We start from the raw sequence: 26,493 nt of genomic DNA, 5'->3' as shown, positions 1-26,493 counted from the left end.
ACTAGGCCCATGCAACACTCACTACCCCTGGGCATAATGGATGAAAAGTAGGCAAAATAAGTGCAGGCCTCAGACACTGCCTCTCCTCAAAATGGCCCCTCCCTTACACCCCAAGCACATGTTGCCTGTACCAGCCAGCACTCAAGATGGCCACCACCACCACCCACATGGCCAGTCCACATCAACAGTACACCCCCAAAAAACAGAAAAACAGCCAGAAATCACCACAATCCAATGCCATCCATGATGTTTACATTAAAGAGAGTGAGACCACACCACAGGCACACTCAGTCCATGCACCACCACCCCTGGGCAAAAGGCCACACCAGCACCCCCCCAAAAACGACAAAAAACAATAAAATCAGCACAATCCCAGGCCATCCATGGCCTCAATTATGTTTAAATTCAAGAAGACACCCCACAGAAAGACTAGGCCCATGCAACACTCACCACCCCTGGCCAAAGGGCCCCACCAGCAGGCCCAAAAAAACGACAAAAAACAATAAAATCAGCACAATCCCAGCCCATCCATGGCCTCAATGGTGTTTAAATTCAAGAAGACACCCCTCAGAAACACTAGGCCCATGCAACACTCACTACCCCTGGGCATAATGGATGAAAAGTAGGCAAAATAAGTGCAGGCCTCAGACACTGCCTCTCCTCAAAATGGCCCCTCCCTTACACCCCAAGCACATGTTGCCTGTACCAGCCAGCACTCAAGATGGCCACCACCACCACCCACATGGCCAGTCCACATCAACAGTACACCCCCAAAAAACAGAAAAACAGCCAGAAATCACCACAATCCAATGCCATCCATGATGTTTACATTAAAGAGAGTGAGACCACACCACAGGCACACTCAGTCCATGCACCACCACCCCTGGGCAAAAGGCCACACCAGCACCCCCCCAAAAACGACAAAAAACAATAAAATCAGCACAATCCCAGCCCATCCATGGCCTCAATTATGTTTAAATTCAAGAAGACACCCCACAGAAAGACTAGGCCCATGCAACACTCACCACCCCTGGGCAAAGGGCCCCACCAGCAGGCCCAAAAAAACGACAAAAAACAATAAAATCAGCACAATCCCAGCCCATCCATGGCCTCAATGGTGTTTAAATTCAAGAAGACACCCCTCAGAAACACTAGGCCCATGCAACACTCACTACCCCTGGGCATAATGGATGAAAAGTAGGCAAAATAAGTGCAGGCCTCAGACACTGCCTCTCCTCAAAATGGCCCCTCCCTTACACCCCAAGCACATGTTGCCTGTACCAGCCAGCACTCAAGATGGCCACCACCACCACCCACATGGCCAGTCCACATCAACAGTACACCCCCAAAAAACAGAAAAACAGCCAGAAATCACCACAATCCAATGCCATCCATGATGTTTACATTAAAGAGAGTGAGACCACACCACAGGCACACTCAGTCCATGCACCACCACCCCTGGGCAAAAGGCCACACCAGCACCCCCCCAAAAACGACAAAAAACAATAAAATCAGCACAATCCCAGGCCATCCATGGCCTCAATTATGTTTAAATTCAAGAAGACACCCCACAGAAAGACTAGGCCCATGCAACACTCACCACCCCTGGGCAAAGGGCCACACCAGCAGGCCCAAAAAAGGACAAAAATCAGCACAATCCCAGCCCATCCATGGTCTCAATGGTGTTTAAATTCAACAAAACATTTGTATCATGCACCCCTAACCAACCCTGGTCCTACTGGATACTGTGGCTACCCACAATATAATTTATTTAATGTTCTGAAAAAGTTCCAAAATTTTACTTGCAGCAAATGTAATGCCCCAAACAAACTTACTTGTGAAAGTTGATTTCTAATCCAAAAGTGATCCAAAGACAGTCAAAAAGGCCTCAAATCCAAATATCCAGCAGCACCCACAAAAAGTAATCCTTCCAGCTCCAGATCCAAATGAAAGTGACCAGGAGATGGACAAAGCACTGGGAGGAGCCTGCTGGACAGGAACAGGAAGTTGGAGACTGTGGGGCACTTCCTTCCTCCCCCCCCCCCCCCCAAAATGGACTCCTTGCAAAAAAAAAGGCCATGCAAATGTCAACCTGAGGAGTGATTCTGATAAAAATCATAATTTTCTGAAGGTTTATCCTGTTTGCTGGTGATTTTCTTGTGCGAAATTGCAAAATCTCTATTTCGCAAGTGCGAGATTGTTCCTTTCCGCCGCAACTACGTGTTCGCAATTGCGAACTCTCGCGAGGTGTGCTGTGCAAGGTGGCAAGCCGCGAGTACGTATTCGCGGGCGCTAAACTCCCGCGGGAACACGCAGCAAGATCTAAAATGGCGCGTCACTCGCAAAGAAAAACAACTCGGCAAACGCTAAATGACGGAAAGTGAACGCCGTGCACCACGCCGCGCGCCGCAACCAAGCAAAAAATCCGCCGCGAGCGGATTCACGGATTTTCGACAAATTCGCGAGAGTTCGCGGATTGCTAATTTGCCGAAAATCCGAAAAATCCGCGATCGGAGCGGATTTTACGCCCATGCTTAATCCCCAATAACTGGTGATCCTCCGGGTATACCGGGAGCAGCCGGAAAGCCGACCTAATGTCGCACTTCGCCATCAGAGCGCCCGTCCCAATCGCCACCCAATCTTGGACGAGTACGACACCGACGTGAGCTCCGCCGAGATGTAATCATTCACCAACGCCCCCTTCGGCCATGACAGGTGCTGTATCAACCGAAACTGCCCCGGCTCCTTCTTGGGCACCACCCCAATCAGTGAGATAATGAGATCTGGCAAAGGCGGCTCCGGGAAGGGGCCCACCATCCGGCCCTCCTTCACCTCCTTGAACAACTTCTCTCGCACAATCCCCTTGTGCGCATTGACAGACTTCAAATTGTCGGCCCACCGTGCGATCAGCGGGCCCTCATAGCCCAATCGAAAACCTTCCTAAAAACCCCATCGCAAAACGCCTGCATCCTCCGCCCGCGGATACGCCCCCAACAAAGGCTCGATCCGATCTAGCCTAACCGGTGTATGAGCCTTTCCCCATAGATCCTGCCCCCTCTTTCCTCCCCCCTCCCCCTGACCTGATTCCCCACTGCCACGGGCTGCTGTCCTTGGGCACCTCCCCCCGACTCCCCAGCATCGCACCACCGGATGTCCCCTCCCGCACTTGGAGCATTCGTGCCAGAAACGGCACACTTGCCTTCCACACGTGCCCTTATTGAAATCCCAGCATGCCCGACCGTGTTCTGACCTGCGCTCTATTCCTGCCCCACCCCCACTCGGGTGGGGTGGGCCGAAAAGGGGGTCGGCGCAAGTGGCAAACCGCTGGCCGTATAAATGGTGCGGCCGAACTTTGCCCCGCCCATCGTCTGTTGGTACAAGTCCGAGTCCAGCTCGCCCCACTTCGCGTCTGGGTCCGACGCCATCCTCGCCCGGAACTCCTCATCGTAATGGGACCAGGCGTAACCCCCGTACGTCAATTGAGCCCGCCTGACCACGTCCATGTACTTGAATAGCGCTATGGCCCTGTCCGGATTCTCCTCGCAATATACGCTAGCGTATATCAGGAATGCCGCCGACCAATTGTCAATCGTCAGCGGTACCTTAGGGCGCCTAGCCAACTCCTGCTCCTCCTCCTTTGACCCCTCTTTCGACGTCAGCTCCCTGTGAAGGAGCTTCAAAATCTCCAGATATTCCCCCTTCCATATTTTTTCCTTCGTTGCCAACGACAAATGGGCCCCCAGCGGCTTAGTCACCCCCATGTAAGGGAGCTTGCGCACCAGGACTACGCAACTCTCTTTCGCCCCGGCGGCTTTCTCAACCTCCTTTGCACTCCCCACCGTAGTACCCCCGCTTGCCCCGATGCTCCCCGACTCTTCGCCATCCGTTGCCCCTGCCCCCTCCGGGCCCACCCCTGTGTCCTTCACATAACGTCCTTTCACCAGCCGAACCATGTCCTTCCCTAAAGCATCCGTACCCACTGACACCTGCGCGCTGCGAGGCTTGCCCAAACCGCTCGCCGCTCTGTCACCATCCTTACCTGGTGTCAAGGTCGGCGTCCGCACCGGATCCCGCTGCCTAACAAGTTGAGCTGAGGGAGCCGTCACTCTCGCCGCATCCTGGCGTGGGCGTACCTGCAATACACTTCCAACAACATTACCACTCTCCTCCTCCCCCTCCTGAATTTCCCCCTCCTCCTCAGACTTCTCCTCACCGCCCAAGCACCCTCTGTCCAGTTCCCCTACCGCATCTCCCGCCGCCCCCTAGGGACTCCAGCCGGCTCAACCCCGCCTTCTCCCTACATGCCCTCATCAAGTCACTCAAGTCCACACTCTCCCTCCGCCCATCCTCTGCACATGACCCCGTAGCCTGATCCACAGCGTCAAATCTCACTCCCCGTCCCCTGGTGGCCGTCTTGACCCTTCGAGGTGGGGCTGGTGGGAACCTACCACCCCTCCTTCCATCGCGCTCCTGCGAATTGTCCCTCGGTGGAGCGCGGCCGCCCGTACAAGGCAGAGCTGGCCCATCCCCTCGGTGGAGCGGAGCCGCATGCTGCTCTCCCGAGCGCCTAGCCAAAAGGTCCTGCCAAGAGAAAAACTTGGATTCCAGCCTGCCGGGCAAAAAACAGCCCCCCTCCTCCCCAAACTTGCCACATGTCCCCCACCCCCTCTGCGCACCCCTCCCCCAACCTGCAGAGTGGCCACCCCTCCGCGCAGGCCGCTCCATCCACCGCCCCAGCCCCCCAACCCTGTCCCCTCCCCCCTCCCATTCCGATCTCCTCATCTCCTCCACCCCCCACCCCCCTCGCCCCAGCTCCCACCAACCTGCACCCCCCTCCCCCGCACACCCCGCACTCCCACCCTGCCTCGCTCTGACCCCCCACTGCCGCCCCCTTCCTGACATGTCTCCCAGGCACCACTCACCTCCCTCCTCCCCTCCCCCCCACACCCCACAACCGGGACACCCCCGGTCCCCCACCCTCGCCCCAGCTCCACATGCCCCCCTCGGTGACGGCGACCTGCTCGGCCCCACCATACTTGCCTCCCCCCGACGATGAACCCCAGTCCAACTCGCTCCCCCCGCCCCCTGACCCCTCCCCCTCCTAGTCAGACTCCTCAATCAGCAAGGGTGACCCTGCACCCCTCTCCCCCTTCCCACCCTGCCCCACCCTCGCCATGCTCCCGGCCCCCCAACAGCTCTCTCACCTACCCCTTCCCTGCCGCACTGAGCCTTCACCTTGCCCCCTGTCATTCACCCCCAATTCCTCCCCCCGGCCCTTCACTCCGCCCACAAACTCTAAAGCAGGCCTGCCCCTCGCTCCCTTCTTCCCTCCTGCCCTCTTCCTCGCTCCCGGCACCTGTTTTGCCCAGCCCGGCCGCCTGCCCTCTGCCACCTTCCTGCCCCACCCCCCCTCTCCACGAGCCCTACGTGGCTGCAACCGCGGGGGCTCGCATGCCAGCACAGCTGCCGCGGCGTCACTCGCAGAGTGCGCGGTGGCCTTACCTGGACTTCGGGCCGCTCCAGGTCCATGCGGCCCGCCTCCCCCAGCAACCGGAGAGCCTCCCGAACTCGAGGATCATCAATGCGTGCCATGCCTCCCGTCACACCAATCCGCCATCCACGCCGCCGCTCACCAGGTCAACGCGCCGTACCGCACCACCGCCCAGACACCGACCGGCCAAGCCAGAGGACAAACACCGCCCCTAGACAACGAGCAGCGCCCAGACAGAAACGCAACACCAGGTAGGCCAGCGGCACTAAGACAGGCCTAAAAAATGGCAAAAAGTTCGCCACCGACCCCCAGCCGGCTGCTGTGTCACTGCCACCGAAATGGTGGACAGTCACGCAAAATGGCCGATTTTATGTGGCCCCCAGCCCAACACAAGCCCAACCCCAGGCTAAAAAACTACAGCCAGCCCAAAACGGCAACCAGCCCACAGACGGTGCTGGAAGGATCCCCCCCCTTACCCGGGCCCCCAAAACCCCCGGGGGTGGCAGGCCTCCCGCTGGTCGGCCACCCCCCCCCCCCAAGCCCTAGTTTTCAATCGTTGCACAGTGCCGGATGCTTGTCCGCACGGTGCATGGGCATCTTGCACATTGCAAACAGGGTACTATGCAGTTCGCGTGCTACGTGTATCTCGCGTAGTGCGAAGTGCACTTTGCGTAGCTTCGCGCAGCGCTACTTCACAAACTACGCCCAGCCCTATTTATGAGGATACCTAAATTTAACTCAGTTTCTCAAGTCATTGTTGAGTTACACTAGCTACCTGTTAGGAAATGAGTCACCTTCAAAGCGCCTTGTCTAATTCACAAAGCCCTCCATGATGTCAGCCCGGATTATTTTAGGGGGAAATTTCAATGGTATAACTCCATGAAAATGTTTCATTCTACCTTGCAGAATTTGAGACCTCTCTCTGCCTTTGTAGTTTGTATCTTAAAGCTGAGTTTAATTTAATGCAATTTATAAAACTGCTGAAGATCTGGCTGTTTTCTTGTCCTCTGCCCCAGTAGACTTCCCTTTGGATCCATAACAGACACTAGCACCAAGACGCCTTTGGGCATTTGCGCACACTATATAATCATATATATCATATATCTCAGAGGCTATGTATTGGAAGACACAGTTGTGCAAGAGCTACAGGGCTGGGTTAAGCATAGGCACAGTGCTCATGTATGTATGCATGTATTTGGTATTTGTTAGGCGCATATATCCCCCTTGGTCTCACAGCGCCAGTGGGTGTGGAGGGATTGAATCAATGACTCACTCTTGCCGGAAGAGCCAAGTTTTCAGGAGTTTACGAAAACTTCTGTGGTTGCATTCTTCACGTAGCTGAATGGGAATGGAGTTCCATGTTTCTGGACTTAGTTTGGAGAAAACTCTGTTCCCTGTTCTGATAGTACGAACTTTAGGTACAGCTAAAAGTAGTTTGTTGGAAGAACAGAGAGATCGGACTGGTGTGTATCTTCTTAGCTTGTTTGCGAGGTACACAGGTCCATTACCGTTCAGAGTTTTATGAATTATACAGCAGGTTTTAAAGATGATCCTTTTTTTCACCGGCAGCCAGTGAAGGGCCTTCAGGGAGGGAGCTGAATGAGACCGAGAAGGAAGATTGAGAACCAGTCTGGCTGCCGTGTTCTGCAGCACCTGGAGTTTTGACAGGTTCCTCGTTGCTGCCTGCGAGTAATGCATTGCCGTAATCTAGACGGCTAATGATGAGACCTTGGACAAGGGGCATTCGAGAAGAGAGCGGAATCCACTTAAAGATTTTTTTTAGGGTTCTCAGGATGCCAAAGCTAGTGCGCACAGTGGTGTTAATGTGCTCGGCCATGGAGAGCTTGTCGTCGATGATAAAGCCTAAGTTGCGTGCTGACTTTTTGGGAGGGGGACATGGGCCTAGGACCGGTGGCCACCATTCATCGGTCCAAACTTTGTGCGCATTACCGAAGAGCAGGATCTCAGTTTTACTGGCATTCAGTAACAGGTGATTGTTAGCCATTCAATTTCTGACTGAGGCCATACAGTTGGAAAATCTGACTTTGGTATCTTCCGGGTCTGTCCCAATTGTGATCAGGAGTTGCGAGTCATCAGCATATGAGACTGTGTCAAACCCATAGCTACGGATGATTTTTGCTAATGGGGACACATAAAGATTGAAGAGTGTGGGGCTTAATATCGAGCCTTGGGGGACCCCTTTGTCAATGCTCTGTTTTTTGGACACGAAGGGGCCGATTTGGACCTTGAAGGACCTATTAGACAGGTAGTTCCTGATCCATCCTAAGGCCGGGCCTCTGACACCAATCTCAGACAGGCAGAACAGCAGAGTGCTGTGAGAGATGGTGTCGAAGGCTGCGGAGAGATCGAGCAGGATCAGGACTGCGGACTGCCTAGCATCAAGAGAGAGCCTAATGCTGTCTATGATTTCTAAAGGGGCGGTCTCCTTGCTGTGGCATGCCCGGAAACCAGACTGGGAAGGATTAAGTCGTTTATTTTGTTTCAGGTAGTGCTAGAGCTGATGATTGATCAGAGATTCCATTGTTTTTCCAAACAGAGGTAGAAGGAAGATGGGGCGAAAATTGGAGAGTTGTGTTGGATCTGCAGTAGTTTTTTTTTTAAATTGGACGGATTGTGGCTTCTTTCCAGTGTTTGGGACCTGGAATTGTGAGAGGGAGAGGTTGAAGATGTTAGTTAGGTGTGGGATCAGGACCGGAGCGATTTTTGAGATAATTTGGGCCAATGCTGGATCATCTGGGGATCCAGATTTTATTTTATTCAAGGCTAGGCCCACCTCTTTCTTGGTTATTGTGCGAAATTGCATAAGAGAAGGGGAGGGTAGTATGGGGGTTGAGTAGTTTTCCATGGGGGGGCTGGTGGTTTCTCTTTGAAATAGGATGAAAGTTCATCAATCCACTCTTGGGAAGCTTTGAGGGGAGTTTGGCATGCAGAGGGGTTGGTGAATTTCTTAATTATTTTGTAGAGTTCCTTGCGTGAGTTGGAGGCTTGATCTATTCTGCTAGCAAGGTATGTTTATTTTGCTGAGGCAATGTGGCGAACATAGATTTTATGCAGTTTTTTGTATTGTCGTTTATCATGTTCATTTTGGGACTGTCGCCATTTACGTTCTGCCTCTCGTGCTGTGCTTTTGTCGATTTTTAAGTCGGGATTAAACCAAGGCGAGAGTTTGGCTGGACACTTGGTGGCCTTGACGGGGGCGATGATGTCCAAAGTGTTACTTATTGCTGTATCCAAATCTATTGTAAACTTGTCAATATGGGTAGTTTCTGTCGCAAGTGGGATAGAGAAGAGGGTAGAAAAGGGCTCTATTTGGATGTTTCTCCATGGTCCGCATAATTTAGGTATACGTGATGGAAGAGAGTGACTCTGTGTACCTTGAATCTGACATTATATTACATGGTGATCTGACCACAGGACTGGGAAGTGCTTGATCGAGAAGATGTGAGATGCATTAGAAAACAATAAGTCTAGCAAATGGCCAGCAGAGTGTGTGGGGCCAGAGACCAGTTGATTCAACCCAAGCACATTTAGGCTGGTGATAAGATCTACAGTGTGTGGGTCTGACACGAGTTCTGCATGGTAATTGAAGTCTCCAAGTAAAAATAAGTTATTGGAGGCTAAGATATGAGGTGCGATTATTTCGGACAGTTTATTAGTAAAGTGAGTTTTAGAGCCAGGAGGGCGATAGAGGAGGGCTCCTTTCCAAGATTCTTTTTTGGAGAGCTCAATAGTGAAGATACAGAGTTCTCCCCAGTCTGACTGGTGGGATTCCGTAATGTGAGCCTTCAGTTTGTTATTGAAGGCAGTTGCTAGTCCTCCACCTCTTTTGGTTAGACAGTACTCGGGTGGAAGGGCTGTAGCTATTTCGGGCAGAGAGGACTCTTGTAACCATGTCTTGGTCATGAAGAGGAGATCCGGCTAAGCAAAGCCCAGATGTCAAGAGCGTGCTTGGGTAAAGAGCGAGCATTGCAGTATAGACGGATCAGGTTGTCAGGCCTAAGTGCATTGTCAGAATTTAGAGTGGTATTATCTTTGGCTAGATTCTTACTGGTACTCGGAAGTCTGTTCGATTGGTATGGTGGGGGATTGGCATTTTTGGTCCGAGGCAAAGAGTTCTGACGGCCTTCTGCATTCCCTGAAGCACACTGTTCAGACTATGTAACTCGTATATTTAATGATTGCCATGTTGGGGAGGAGGAAATCAATAGACAAGGGGGGTGAGAGGTCAGGAAAAACAACGTTTCTGGCGTCGGACTGGCGCGGACAGGCACAGACGGGCTTGCCGCCGGCGCGCCGCTGCACGCGTCCGCTCGGCACGCGTCCACTCATAGGTCTGGTATGTCAAACGGTAAACAACGTTTACCACGAAAAGTTGTACCCGCCGGGAATTACAAAGTGGTTGTTACAACGACCACGTTGTAACCACGCATACCATTACCCCGCAAGTCGGAACAACAACTAGCAGAGGGGCATAAGGTGTTGGATTTAAAATCCAAAACCTTCCCTACTGTCCGCACAGACTGCAGTTGGAATAGTAAATTATACTATTCCAACATCCTGCTCCCCTTCCACAAGTCGTGTTTTATGACTTGCGGGGTAATGGTATGCATTGTTACAACGCAGTCATTGTAAGGACCGCGTTGTAATTTCCTGCGGGGAAAAATATGCGGTAAAAAGAGGTATATTCATGTCAGACGGGCAATGGAGCATGATATCTCGATAAAGGACCTGGTAAGATGATCTGTTTTCAATGCCTAGTGGCAACAAATATGAAGTGCCACAACCAGTCTTTTCCCAAGTAAATGGCCATGTAAGCAATGTGGTCTCTTGTCACAAAAACCCAAGTTTTGTTTTTTATTTTTGAACCTCTAGTGTTTGATGTCTGTATGAGTGTGAGACTCCAAAATGTGGTTTCACTACTGTAATGCTCCAGGTAAATAGTTTTTGCTCTGCAACCTCCACTGTCCTATTTTAATATAAGGTCAACTGTTGTGGACAGCAGGTGTCCGGTGCGCTCAACTGATAACACTTGTGAATATGTGTCTGAAGACTGTTGTCTGAATCAGCTTGGAATCTGCGCATAGGACCCAATATAAATTATTATAGAATTCTATTGAGTAATGACACAAACTGAACCATTCCTTAAGGGCTGAGGTGTAGTATTTTTCATTTTGTTCACTTTATGTTTAAACAGTTTGAAACTATAACTTTGAATCAGCGCACGGACCAAGGAGGACACATGTAGTAGCCTTCTGAAATAATGACTGAATGAAATAATAGTTTTAAAGCGCACTGATACCCATAGATCCTCCTTCTGTACTTTTTTTGTGAATGAGTGCAATAAAGGGGGAGTGATTGGCATATGTGTATCTGCTCTTACTAGAGGATCCCTTAGAGGATGTATATGGGAGATTGTGATCTCTTGGTGGTAGAGCATCAATGTTGTGCTCATCTGCCGGTGGTAGTGGTGTATTGTGGTGTATTGTGGTTTTGTTTGGATGGGTTTCTGTCAAGCCTGTGTACGGGTGTGTTTTCAAATTTGTGTGAACTGGGGAAGATAAAATAATTGTATGACCAATGCACCTGACTTGTCAGTCTAGCTTTTTCTTTGGTTCTGTTTATGTTTTCATATTTCCAAAGGAAAGGAATTGTGCTATAATCTGATGTTTTATAATGTTTTCATGTCTTCCCTGCTCCCCAGATGAATTCCTTAACATATTTGCTTAAGACCCTATTCACCTGAGCTATCCATTGATGACCTTTGGCTTTTGCGTTGCCTGAGTGAATGGAGTTCATTACAATGTCCCCAGCCTGACTGATCATGTGTCCCTGTGAAGAAAGAGTGAGGCTCTCCAGCCTAAGGTAGGGGCTGAGGCTGTCAATTTTCATAGCTGGTTACCAGCTTCTCTAGGTAGCTGAGGGTGAGGAGGCTCACAGTTTTAACAATAGGGAGAGGATAAATATTTATCTCTGTTGCCCAGCAGTAGACTCCTTCGACTTGTTTAAGTAAAGAGACGTGGGCAGCAACAAAGACATTAAATTCCGTATGAATCATTCATCATTCAGAATGCCTTTTCTGGATGTCGAAGTGTATCCATCAGAGGGTGGCTTGGTGACAACTCCGTTAAAAAACCCCACAGACAGAAATAAGGCACTACTTTTCTCCAGCAATCACCCCAGAAGCCTGAAAGAAAATCTTCCATACGGCCAGTATTTGAGAATTCGCCGCAATTGCACATTCAAGGATAAATTCAACATACACGCAACGACTTGGGAGAGAAACTATTGGAACAAGGCATCCCAAAAAAACAGATCAAATCTGCAATGAAGAGAGCATGGTGGACCCCTAGGGAAACCCTTTTACAAAAAAACGAAAAAAAAGCTAGTATAACGCCAAGTTTTTGTGAAAATGTTTTGTCCCAACTCTAATCTTCCTAAAAAAAACATCAACCAAAACTGGCACCCGATCCAAAATATAGATCCGGCCTTTGCCAACACCCCATTGTCTGTGTTCAAAAAGGATAAAAGTTTATCCAACCACATTGTGAGGGCAGCCCTAAAGGTTCCACCTAAGCCATCACTCAGACAACTTGTAGGCTTAGCTCCAGTTACAGGACACCACAAATGCGGTACATGTATCTGCTGTGAACAGACAACGGAATTCACTGGAAACATGACACATTTACAAATTGTAAAACAAAAAATGTGATTTATGGAGTTTTGTGTCCTTGCCCTCTGCTGTATATTGGCAAAACAAACCAGGAAGTGCGACAACGCATTACTCAACACAAATCCCGGATTAGAAAACAAGTGGTAAATCACTGGATTAAAAAATCTCATTCAGAACAAGAATTTCGATGGACTGTCATATCCAAAATTGAGAAAGATCAGAGGTGGGAATCCAGATTTGAGATTATCCCAACGTGAGGCAATGTTAATTGTTAAATTCAACACAGCATGCTCAGGTTTAAATCAATTATTTGAGATCTTTAACCTGTAATACGTAAGAGTCTCATTCATTAATGGTGCAGCTATTATTTCAGCAACCAGAATTCTAAGCGGCAAGTTACCATAAGTTCTGCAGCAGTGTTTTTTTGATAATCGATGGCTTCCATAATAGAGAATCGTCAGCCAGCCAGAAAAACACTACAACTCCCAGACTTCCAAGCGGTAAACTCCCATAAGCCTAAGAGTGGTTTCCTTTAAACAAATTATGGCCGCCACAACACAGAAGCGAAAGCTAGCTTTTCAAACCACATGCAGGAGAGCCCGCCGAAACCGCTACAGGATTGATGATATATGCACAGGTATGGCTTTAAAGCATTGCGTTTAAGCTAGCATAATTCATGCTAACACACTTTCGTTGAGTTGTTCTCGCTCACACTGAGTGTCGCATAATTATTCGTAGGTTTAACTTCTTGAACCGACACAGGTTGATCGAAGCAACGTAGAACGCACGTTCACTCTGACGCGTCCAACATATTGCAGCAGCAGTAATTGTGCCAGGTATGTGCCACAGTATCTGAACATTGTCGTTTTGGAGGCTACCAAGGAGGTCAGATCAATTACATCTTTGCATTCGCGCTCAACCGTTTGTTTTGTTTTCACGGATTTCGAAAATAAATCATCAAAACCCTTTGAAAAAAATGAGCGGTCATAACGTAAAGCGACGTGTGAATTTTTAAAAAGAAGGTACAAGGAAAAACATCGCTTTCAAAATGCTCAGATCGACCTTTCTCTTCATTTGCGGCTATCCAACATTTATATGTGTTCTTTTCAGAAAAAAAGATCCATGCTTGCGGACTTCCCCTGCTGGAAAGCTCTTCTGGTCAATACAACCGAATCATTAGCAATGAGGTACGATTAATTAAAAAATTCATTGGATAAGTTGTCAGGTGACAATATTCTTCTGACACTGTGTTTTTAACATCTTGTATATGCAGATATTAGAAACGGGAGCTTGCAGCTTTTAAAAGTATTCACGGTTTCAACATCACGCCACCTGCCCCATTTTTCAACCGGTAAGTTCTTACATTTGATGGCACAGCCCACAGTCTCAATCTAAATCAAATCATTCTCTAATGTCGGACACATCAAACCCTCTGACAGTGATTTGTTTGTTTTTTATGATTTATGTCTCTGTAGACTATCCTGGTTCTTTCTGAAAAAAACTTTATTGATCACATTTGAATCTACCAAATAGGTAATCTCAAGTTTGGGTTGACTTGTCTTGGTGGATGCGCTCTTGAGGATTTAAGTAATAGTTTTTAAACATTAGTTTTGCTTTCTTCTTCCTTTACAGTTGTCTTTAGGTGCTCAGGAGAACCCCAGAATTGGAGGGTGTTCGAAACGCGTAGACCTCTTTCTGTTGGATACCAAACAATTGTACTATTGAAACAGATTAGGCTGGTTGTGCCGTCCCAAAAATGTTTTTTGATATAATAGTGATGTATAGAAGTGGTTTACTGCACAACTAAATAATGTCATTAGATCTTTGCATTGTTTGGTAAGTTCCCCTTGGTCCACCAGTAGATAAGAAAAGTATTTTTTCATACCAAGGAGCCATGAATGTTTGTATGTGTGAGGATTAGTATAAATGAACAATGTGGGTTGAATGGAGAAGTTTGAAAGGTAATTTTGTGACACTTTTTAGTCGGGGTAGGGTCTTGTGTATATAGATCGATTTTGTCTTTAATGGTATATTGTTTTTTGAACTCTTTGATGTGATGTTTTTTCTACATTCAATGGAAAATGTGCTGTTCATTTTGTCGAAAAAAGAATTAAATTATAAAATAAAAAACTTAATTGATTAAGAAGGGTGTATATTGGCTTTTGCGTCTTGACAAGTAGGTACAACTGAATATCAGTACTGGCATTGGTGGTTGTTTTGTCGTTTATGGGCTCAGCCTTACTGATAAGAGCCAAACCCATTGTTGTTCTCATTTTTATTGGAAGACATGTGGAAGCATAGATTAGTAGAACATTTATTATTACCAATAGAATGTCACTGCATTTGAGCTTTACAAATGTAAGCGAGTGTGTAAGAAAGAAGATATTTTGAAAAACTCCCTCTAAATCATGTTCTGGTATGGGTACCCACAACTTCAGAGATGTAAAAATAACCACTGATCCTAAACTCCATATCCTGTGCCCATTTCAGAAATACATAGGTTTTTTTGATACCCATTTTTTACTGTACATATTCCACCAATTCAATGGGTCTATACTTGCTACACAAAGAAAAACCATTGTACGGTGCAGCTGAATTGTTGGCTCTTGGTACCTTGGGTTCTTGGAGAACCCAAGGCATATCCCTATATATCCCAGCAACCAGAAGAGTCTAGCCAATGTAATGGTATATTGCGTTTATAAATCAGCCATCATGACAAAAAGTTACAAATGAAAACATTGTTACAGGGGAACGTTTTTACTACTCATTTTCAATATTTCCTTATTTCAACAGTTAGTTTCTTTCAAAAAACCTCAAGGTATCTACACACCTGACCCCCTGCTGGATTTGAAATTATTTCTACTGTTTAGGAATTTATAGCCTCCCTGGATCATACATTGTTCCACTCTGGTTCCACCACAAAATGGAAGCAGGTTAAGGGCACAAATAATGGGAAAAATTGGCAACTTCTAGGAAAAATGCCAAAACTGTGATAAAAATCAAGTTTTTTTATTCAGCTCTGCATGTTCCTCAAAGTTGGAAAGATGGTGACGTTAGCATAGCAAACTAATAATTGATAATTTTTTAGGAGAAAAAATCCAAGACACATATCTGGACCACATTTTTCCAGAAAAAATCAAAATATAACCATATTTTGCCTATTTTCTCGGACCCCTCTAGGGACATCCACAAACCTTGAGTACCTTTAGAATCCCCAGTATGTGGGGAAAAAAGGACTCTAATGTAGCTTACATAGCTAATGTGGAAAAAACCTTATGGAGACCTAAGCTCAAACTACCCCAAACAGTAAAAAAAGGCTGAACACTTTGAGAATGGGCGGGGGGCAGGTGGGACAGCAGTTAAGGAGTTAATATTCAGCGCTTCTAGGGACAGTAGTGAAAACATTAGTAACCCTAGAGTAAAGGTCGTTTGAGCATCATGTAAAAGTCTTTGGGTAGGCAGGGACAAATCCCTTACCTGAGTAGGTTAGTTTTTGCGTCTTCTGTTCACGTCTGAAATGCCAAGTGGGGACATTTATCACAGAGAATCCACTGTATAAACAGCCAGCACATGGACGCGTTGTAGTGAATAGCAATGGAGCGGATACATACTAACATGACTGGGACGGTTTTAAATTTAGAAACTGAGTGAGACCACTATGTTAATCTTTTATGTTTCTGAACAAATTACATAAAGTGGTTGTGTTGAGGTGACTGGACAAATATCAGCTCTTATATGTACTGTCATCAAACACGTAGTTAAAGTTTTGTGTGAGGAAGTCCATATACAGAGCCATGTTAGAAGGCAATGGAGTTGCAGCAATTAACCGTATGAACACTTTGGGCCCCATTAGGATGATGGGCAGAAAACCACCCCGACTGCCATGGAGGCGGGAAACAACCGCCCGCCGGGACAGTGGAGAAACCGGTGGTCAAATTAGGAACAACCGCCCAAAAATGACCGCGGTGGTCGGAAAGGAAGAGGAAAAGCTACAATCCGCTGCAAGCATAGCAGAGACTCCACATAGGAAATTAGTATATCCCGATGGTCCTGCGGTACGATCCGCTGTTTCCGACCGCCGTGGTCGCATACAGGAGTGAATGTGAGAGACAGCGGAAGAGCTGCAGCATAGCCACCGCAGTGGACGATACATGAAAAACATGGCGGACAATGCAAAAACACCGTCACAATGCCAAACATTGCACAAACCAAAGTAGCCATGCCCCCAAATACACAAAACACAACCAAATGAAAAGGAAAAATGCCAAACAGAAACATACAATACCCAGGACAACACCCTCAACACACCTGACAGCAAAATCCCATGTGGACACACCCACACAGCTGTGTATAAAACCAGCCCCTTCACTGATCACAATCCTTTGCAATACTCCTGAAGAGAAGGGCATCCACCAGAACTGACAGGAGAGGCAAGAGAACACAGCACACCCACCACCACCACCACCACCATCACACCAGCACCAACCATCCCCCAGCACATAACACACCTCACACAAATATACCACATCCACCACCCACACTCCTGCACCCACAAACACTTCAAACACCACACACCATGGCATCACAGAAAATGCCCAAGTTCACAGAGAGTGAGTTGACAGTCATGGTAAATGAGATAGTCAGAGTGGAACCACAACTGTTTGGTAGCCTGGTCCAACAGACACGATTAGCTGCAAGGACTCAAATGTGGGAACAAATAGTACAAAGGGTCAATGCAGTAGGGTCCACCCTGCGATCCAAGAAGGAGATCATGAAGCGGTGGCATGATCTCAAGAGGGTTGTCAAAGAGAGGAGGAGGAAGAACTGGGAGCTGGCTAACCGGACTGGCAGTGGCCCTCCCATCCCACAGAAGACATTCACACCATGGGAGGAGAAGGTGCTTGCCGTACTGCATCCTGAGAGTCTCACAGGAGTATCTGGGGAAGTGGAGACTGGTAAGTACAAACAAATGTCAACCAATACACTGATATGTACTGTTTTGCACATCCAAAAACACACACCACACCAGACAAATCACATCCATCTGCCCCACACACCCACAAAAACTTGTCTCACAGATCCAACAGACACCCACTCCCATGTACCCTAAATGTAGCTAGCAATATAACCATGGGAGCATGAGCACAGTCAGCCTGCACTACTACTCCCACCATGCCCCCTGTCTCACACCCCATCAGCATGGAACACTCCCTCCCTCCCACAAGCACTTTGAAGCCATTGCAGTACCCCAAACAATCTAACAGGTAGGTAGCCATCTTGCTTGGGAGGCCTGTATGTAGGAGGGAGGCCTGCACTACTACTCCCACCATGCCCCCTGTCCCACACCCCAGCAAGATGGAGCCCTCCCCCAACACCACCCAGGAGCACATGGAAGCCATTGCATTGTTCACCCTCACCTTACAGGTAGGTAGCCATCTTGCTTGGGAGGCCTGTATGTGGGAGGGAGGCCTGCATTCCAACTCCCACCATGCCTCCTGTCCCACACCCAAGAAGCATGGAGCACTCCTTCCCTCCCACAAGCACTTTGAAGCCATTGCAGTATACCAAACAAACTTACAGGTAGGTAGCCATGTTCACTGGGAGACCTGAATGTGGGAGGGAGACCTGTACTCCTACTCCCACCATGCCTCCTGTCCCACACCACAGCAGCATGGAGCCCTCCCCACACCACCCAGGAGCTCCTGGAAGCCATTGCATTCTTCACCCTCACCTTACAGGTAGGTAGCCATCTTGCTTGGGAGGCCTATATGTGGAAGGGAGGCCTGCACTACTACTCCCATCATGCCCCCTGTCCCACACCCCAGCAAGATGGAGCCCACCCTCCCTCCCACAAGCACTGTGAAGCCATTGCAATGTTCACCAAACAAACTAACAGGTAGGTAGCCATCTTCTCTGGGAGGCCTGTATGTGGGAGGGAGGCCTGCACTACTACTCCCACCATGCCCCCTGTCCCACACCCCAGCAAGATGGAGCCCACACCACCCAGGAGCACATGGAAGCCATTGCATTCTTCACCCTCACCTCACAGGTAGGTAGCCATCTTCCCTGGGCTGTGTGCGTGTGGGCGGGAGACCTGTATCACTATACACAGCACCAATTGCATGCAATGCATCGATACCTGACATATACGAGTAATTTATGTACCTCTGCATCATGTAATGAGGCACAGTATTGCACTTACAAAAAATTGTGAAGATCAGTCAGTTGTGTAGTGTACAGACAGTGGATGACACACAGCTAACAGAATTCTTGCACAGTGTACAACACTGACCATTCCCCATCTAATCCACAGGTGACCAAGAACTCACTGCTGAGGATGACAACAACAACCGGCAAAGCCAGTCTCCACCCCCGGTACATGGACTCTCGGATGTAGACTCCCAGGATTCTCTGGACGATGAGCTCCAGGCCGTCCCATCTGGTGTGCCAGGGAGCAACAGGTCCCAGGCCCCCATCCTCCCCACCACCATGTCTGCTGCAACAACAACTGCACAGCAGAGCCCAGCAGTTACAGCCTGTGCCTACATCGCCGCCCCCACCACCACCAGTGCCACCTGCAGCACCCTCCCTGTCCCAGGGGACTACCAATCCACACCAACAACTGTGGCTGGCAGGGAGAATGTGCATGGACCCACAGTGGCAAGGCAACAGGTCCGTGGCAGCAGGGCAGATGGGAGGGCCAGGGTCAACCCCAGACCTAAGGAGGTTGGGGCACCATCCCTGGACCACTTCAGCAGAGTCATCAGGGCCTACGAACAGGTCCAGAGACAAAGTGGCCAGTCTGAAGAACTATTATGCAAGCACATCCTGCTGATGAGGTCCATCGACACCCGCTTGGGACAAATGGTAGACCTCATGGGCCAGCAAGTGGTGTTACTGAGGGACAGGCCTGTGTCCCAAACAACACCTCTGACCCCCTCTGTTGTGCTACATGATGACAGTGCACCATCCTCAACTGCGGCCACAGAGAGGGGTGAGACCTCAGACACCGCTGGATATGCAGCAGGGTCCTCCCCGGCCAAGCGACCAAGGTGGCGTCCAAAGAGGCAAAGCACCAGCCAAATGCCAGTCACGGAGCCAGCCCTGATGGCAACCCTCTTCTCCACTGCATTGATTGTTTGGACTATCCTTCCCTACACTGCCTTGTGAATGGCACCTGTCTGTTGGACTGGGTCACCACATCGATGTGGTGTATACTCTTACATCTCATTTACCATGGCTGTCAACTCACTGCTCCATCACCACCTTCATGTAAATCTGCCCACACCCCTCACATGTCAACTTTGTAAATAAAATACCTTACACGCTTCAATTGGTTCAGCTTTGACTTTAGTGCAATATTTAGTGTTCAAAATGTCCATAATATATCCAAAAGGTGTACAGTTTGTAGGCCAGGATAACTTCAAGGCACCTAGGGAGACACAGCAGAACAACAGTCACTGGTGTGAGTGTAGCATCACAGACAGTACACTACACCAACCATCTACATAAGTCAACAGGCAGACAACACAATATGCAACAAGTGTCAACAAACTGAGTCCCGTTTATGTTCACAGATAAATTGTCACTGCCACATTTCCACACACAGGTGACTTTACATGTGCCTCTCTGTACCATCTGCACATAGCCCTTCACGACCACAGCCATCATACCTTACATAGTACAAGTTGAAGCTCGTCACCCACCTTCAAGTGAAGTAGCGGGTGATGAGCTGTTGATGCATGTCAACTCCTTTCTCCTCTCCACTGTCCTCATCACTGGACTCAGGTCCTTGGGCAGGTTGGGGCCTTGGGTCTTCATCATCATCCAGAAGCATGGGAATCCCCTTGTGAATGGCCATGTTGGGGAGCATACAGCATGCCACAACGATCTTACAGACCTTCCCAGGCGAGTATGACAGTGCACCTCCAGTCCTGTCAAGGCAGCAGAATCTTTACTTGAGCAGGCCAAAAGTCCGCTCAATGACATGACGGGTCCTGCCATGGGCCTCATTGTACCTGATATCAGCCGGGGTTCTGGGATTACGTAGTGGGCTCAGCAGCCATGGACGGCTGGGATATGCAGAGTCACCTAGGAAAGACAAACACACATTGCAATGTTGCACAGGCAGAGGGCAGCAGGTCACACACACAGCACGCCATATTACTAGGCATACTCACCCACAATCGAAGCACGCTCGGGAAGCAGATTTACCATCATCCGGGGCACAATGCTGTTCCTGAGGATGTACAAGTCATGGGCCAAGCCAGGGAATCTGGCACACACATGCGAAATGGTCATGTCTTCAAGGCACACCACCTGCACATTGATTGAGTGATTGGGTTGGCTGATGCAGTACAGGTCTGACTAAGAGACCTCGCTGCTCATTTGAACCAAGCGCTGAAAGAACACTCAGTACAGGTCTGATTAAGAGACCACGCTGCTTCTAGGAGACAATCGCTGCACACCACAACTGCTGCGGTGATGCTCCTTTTTAAAATTGTTGCACTTCCTTTTTATCTGTCACAGCGATGCTAGTTTTTAAAAATTGCTGCTATTCAAGACATACTGCCTTACAAACCTCACCTGATGCTTGGCACTCTGCACTTCCCCCGCAAGCCTGCTAGCTCTGCCCTAACACCCCGGTCCGTCACGGCAAGTGCCGATTGAACGGAGTGCGTAGACGGGCTAGAGCTGACTGACTTCCTGCTGGGGCACTTCCGGCGCGACGGGCGTGTAGCGGTCTAGTCGACCGACGCCCAGTAGGCGGATGCGCCAAAGGCAAGCCCGTCTGCGCCCGTCCGCGCCTGTACCAGGCCAAGGGACGAAACCTCCGCTCCTTCTAAGTCAGACCCAACTATTATCAGATTTTCTCGGGAGGAGCTACTTGCGCTTAGGCCAACAATAACCTGCCCCATACTACTATGTCTGCCAGACACCAAAGCATGTCCTAGCTGCAAACTATCTCTGAACCCATACGGAAGAGAAGGGTTGATTCTCTGCCCAAGAGTTTCCCCCCTAAAGATTTTAGGGCAGGTCTAATCAACACACGATCACTTGTCAAACATAATTCCGAGACTAGGGAACTTATAGAAACCCAAAACCTCGATATCCTTTTTATTACCAAGACATGGGCAGATGAAGCATCCAACATTGACCTAGCACTAGCAATCCCGGAGGGTTACTCCATAATTAGAGCAGACAGGAAAGGGAAATGAGGGGGGGGCCTGGCCATTATTCATCGTAGTGCCCTAAGGACTAAAGGCCAAAATGAGGGCAGCAATTCTGACTGTGAGATGCTGCCTTTTCAAGTAAACGTAACCAACAATGACACGTTTAGGGGCCTACTCATCTATAGACCCCCAAGAGCGATAACACCTCTGACACAACTACTAAACCCTTTCATGGAGTCAGGTGTGAATAACCCGGACTCTACCGTCCTGGGTGACTTCAACCTGCACCTAGAAAAGAGCATAGGTACATTAACACTGACAGATGCTATGTCAAACCTAGACATGACACAGATCGTAACCCAAAATACACATGAAGCGGGCCACACGCTAGATGGGATTTTCACATCTAACAAGAAGATCTCACTATTAGAAATCCTTCCGGTAACATGCGCAGACCATAAGTTAATAATATTTACTATAAAAACGGGAAAATCGCTAGCAGAAGCCGCCCCTCCCGGTAATCACGCTTGCGCCCCCAATTGGTCAAAAATCAACCCCTCGCTTCTAGAGGAACACCTGACAAAATCTATTCCACACCTTGACAAAGATTGTAGTACAGCCTCAAACCAAATTTCCAGCTGGATAAGAGCTGCCATAAAAATAGCAGCTCCAAGTATCAAAAACACAGCAAGAAGGAAATCGCCCTCCCAACCGTGGTTTACAAATGCACTAAAAACACAAAAACAAACATGTAGGAAATGTGAAAGAATATGGAGGACGAATTATGAGTCCGAACCACGAGAGAAATATAAATCCTCACTGGCTACCTATAAAAAATTGATATTAACTGAAAAAAGTAAATACTTCACACAAAAAATAGAGGAAGCGAAAAACTCGAGTAAAGAACTCTTTACCGGAGTAAAAAAATTAACAAAAAATGACAACTCTGCGCCGGCCGAAATCAGCACAGAGTTCTGCAATATCCTGGGACAGTTCTTCGTAGACAAAGTAGGCAGTGTCTATGAGTCCTTCAAAACTACATGCACCAGCAGGGAAATGAATGACCACCTTATATCACAGACAATCGCACACCCCTTCCAATTTTACCCTCCGTCCCCCGACCAGATTCTTCAGGTTGTTAGGCAAACAAAGTCAGGAGGCACCTCCGATCCATGCCCACCTAAGATAATGCACCTTTTTCCTGAATTATTAAGTGAACAATTAGCATTGCTCTTCAAAGAAATAATTAATACTAACCACTTCCCGGAAACTTGGAAAACAGCTTCAGTTCTCCCACTACTAAAGAAATCCACTCCAGACCCAGAAGAATGAGGCAACTACAGACCCATAGCAAGAATACCTTTTCCGGCGAAAGTTCTGGAGAAATTACTGAACAGGCAGCTGTCCCAATTTCTCAATGAGAACAACTCGCTAGACCATTCACAATTTGGCTTTCGAGAAGGGTATGGAACTGAAACAGCCCTGCTGACGGCCACAGAGGAACTGAGGTATATACTGGATTCCGGGGGAAAGGCCGCCTTGATTTTATTAGATCTCTCTGCGGCTTTTGACACGGTAAACCACGATATCTTACTCTGCCGCCTCAGAGATGCCGGAACGCATGAGTCTGCTCAAACTCTAATAGCCTCCTACCTGTCAAATAGGACTTTCACGGTGGAACAGGGAGAGGCAAAATCCAAACCATTCAGCTCCCCATGCGGCATCCCACAGGGGTCGTCACTAAGTCCTACTTTATTTAATCTATATGTGGCACCCCTGGCGGCAATAATAAGGAACTACGGTTTTACCCCAGTCTCTTACGCCGATGACACACAAATTGTGGTGTCTATCTCAAATAGCATTAAAGAGATGGCAGAGAAATTTAAGAAATGCATGCAACACATTTCTCAATGGATGCAGGGCAACTGCTTGAAATTAAATGGAAGTAAAAGTGAAGTCATGCTGATGGGGACTGACCTGCAAGCATGGTCACAGGAATGGTGGCCGGATGACCTGGGCCAACGTCCTGCCCCAGTCAATAAAGTCAGAAACCTGGGATTCCTCCTGGACGATAAACTCACATATGAGGCACAAACAAACAAGCTAGCATCCTCCATCTGGTACATTCTCAAAACAATTAGAAAACTCCTACCTTTCATTCCACAAGACTCACGCAAGACAGTGGTCACTGCATTAGCGCTGTCTAGGTTGGACTTTGGAAACGCGCTTTATGCAGGGATTCAGGCCAAGCAAACTGGCAACACTACAATGTCTACAAAATGCAGCAGCCAGGCTGGTGTTATATATACCAAAGTTTGAACCAGTAGCGCACAGATTAATTGGTCTTCACTGGCTGCCAATTGGCAAAAGAGTTACATTCAAATCCCTCTGTCTGACATACAAGGCACTCCATGGAACGGGCTGTCAGTTCCTGAAAAATCACTTGAAATGATATGAGCCTTCCAGATCCTTGAGATCCAGCCATCAGACCTAGATTCAATCAGGTTCGATGGGGTGGGAGAAGTTTCAGGCTGCACGCAGCCAGGATTTGGAACTTGCTTCCAATATCAATCAAAAACAGCCCCTCCTTGCTCTCTTTTAGAAAAGAGATAAAAACTAGGTTGTTCACGGCAAGTCTTTAAACCTCAAATAGAAGCTAGCTGGTCTATTATGTCACACAGCGCCAAGACGCCCATGGGCAATCGTGTGCTCTATAAATCCCAAAATCAAATCAAATGAAATCAAAATCAAAATCAAATCAAATATTGTTTTTGTTTGGGAAAAATGTGTTCACTTGTCTGTGGTGGCACCAGACCGACATGTGTGCAATCAATGACAATCAATGGCACCAACAACATGGGGGATGTTCCCTAGCAGATAGAAGTCTCCCTTCACAACGGCCAATTCTGCTCCCCAAGGGGAAATGTATGTATCTGTCCTTATAGATCATCATGGCTGAAAGAACATCCCTCAGCACCAGGCTGAACATGGGTTGAGACATCCTTGCAGCGCTGGCCACGGTCTCCTGGAAGGAACCAGTTGCAAAAAAATGGAGGGCTGCCATCACTTTGTACGTTGGTGTGAAAGCTGTTGGGTAGTGGCGACGAGGCTTCAGGTGGGGCTCCAACAGATCACAAAGGGTCTTCAGGGTGGGTCTGTCGAGGCGGACTTTGCGAATGATCGCAACATCCTCCATGTCCTCCAGCAGTGTCAAGTGATGTAGGAGATTAGGCCTCCTCCTGGTTGAGATGAAAATGGACATATGTCAATGACAACCATCATGAGATGGCCACAGCACATCCCGTTAAGGATGTCACAGAAAAACAAAGTCTTGCCCTGAGAAATGCAAGACACACCAGGTTACATAGGAGGACGTTTGAGCCACACAGAAGGCACACCTCTCCATTTACCATACACAAGTGCCTTAAACAACACATAGGCCAATGTAAATGCACACATACTAAACCCCACATTTCACATTTGCATGCCTTGCAGCGTACCATCCAGCCAATGTGTGTAAAATGAACATGGCTGTCTCATACTCATCTGCTGTACCTGTCACACCTAAATGCATCATGTAAACTTGACACACATCCACAACACAATGATCACAGTAGTCCGCAAACTGTCAATTGTGTGTATGAGCAGATATTAAAAGCACAAGTAAGTAACAACATCACACATTGATTAGTGCACACATTGTTGAGTCCACTTCAACACTGTCACGCATCATTAACCATCAAATGCATAGTTGACATGGCAGGGACTATAGAACAATGTACGTCATACATACCCAACCATGGCACGTGCGGGCACCTGTGGGTCCAATGGAATAATGGCATTGTGTGCATGATGATGTGCCCTTCACGGGGCGTGGCTTAAGCTCCGATGTGAGTGGAAGCGGGGCTCCGGAGCTCCTCCGTGCCTGCCTCTCTCCATCCTGTATCCTAACCCCCGGCCCGAGCCCCAGACCCCCAGGCACGCATGGGAGGGTCCCGAGAGCGCTGGGGGAGACACTGATGGCCCTGGCAGCCCTGTGCAAGCTGGAACCGAGCCCCTTACACGGAGCGGAGTGGCCAGTGAAACGAGCGCCTAAGATGGCGGCTGGTGTCCCTGCCTGCTCTGCCTGACGCATAGGAGCAGTTGCAGGTGAGGAGCGCAGGAAACGGCGGAATATCCCCAAGTGGCAGCGGAGGCCCCCCCGCAGTTGTGAGAGGTGGGGAGCCCCACCTGAAGCCGTGGTGCAGGGGCGACCACAGAAAGGCAGAACATCGGCCTGCCTGACTCAAAGATGGCGCCGCCCACGAGACTGAGACTGCCCTGGCTCTAATGACCACAGGGCCACTGGGCCGGCATCGCGTGGTGGGACTGCCCTATTACTGAAGCGGAGGCCCTGGTAACACTTATCCTGAGGAGAGCGCCGCTTGCACACTGCACTGCAAAGGGCACTGCACTCGGTGGTGACACTAACAGGGGCTGCTCGAGGTGAGGACACGATACCTGACAGGAGGCGGCGGACTACTGGGCACCCGCGCTTTCGAGGCTGACCCGGATCAGGTGCTCGGAAGCGCCGTATACACTGCGACTCCCTGGAGAGACCTACGCCTGGGGCGAAGATTCGGGTGGCCCCCCCCTCTTTTTGGGGGTACGACGTTAGTTCCCTGAGTCTGCTGCCGGACTGGAGCAGCACCTGGTGAGGGACGTGAAGGCGAGGGAGTGCCGTGCAGCTAAGGTGGGACCGAGACAGCGACTGACGGCGCTTGGAGCCCCTGGAGTCCCCAAAAAGAGGCGCACCAATATTACGGATCGGCAGAATGGCGAGAGGAGGCAAAAAGAAGGGCTTCGACGTACTGAAGCTGGATGACCCGGGACACACCTCGGAGGTAGAGACACCGGCTCCTGGGCCGGGGAGCTCGACCCGCTCACGAGATCCGTCCTTGGGCGACATCATGCAGGCAATAGTGTATTCGAGGGAGGCCCTGGAAAAACGGATGGACACCATCGGGTCGGACCTGTCCCTCTTGAAGGACGACCACAGGAAGCTGAAAGAGCGAGTGGCGACGACAGAGGTAACCCTGAAGGAGCTACCGGGTGATGTGGCCACTCTACGAGCGTCTCTGGCGGAGGTGGTGCAGAAG

The sequence above is a fragment of the Lissotriton helveticus genome, chromosome 2_1 (assembly GCF_964261635.1).
Source record: "Lissotriton helveticus chromosome 2_1, aLisHel1.1, whole genome shotgun sequence".
Taxonomy (NCBI): domain Eukaryota; kingdom Metazoa; phylum Chordata; class Amphibia; order Caudata; family Salamandridae; genus Lissotriton; species Lissotriton helveticus.
The sequence above is the reverse complement of the archived record's forward strand: the minus strand, read 5'-3'. Positions refer to the sequence as shown.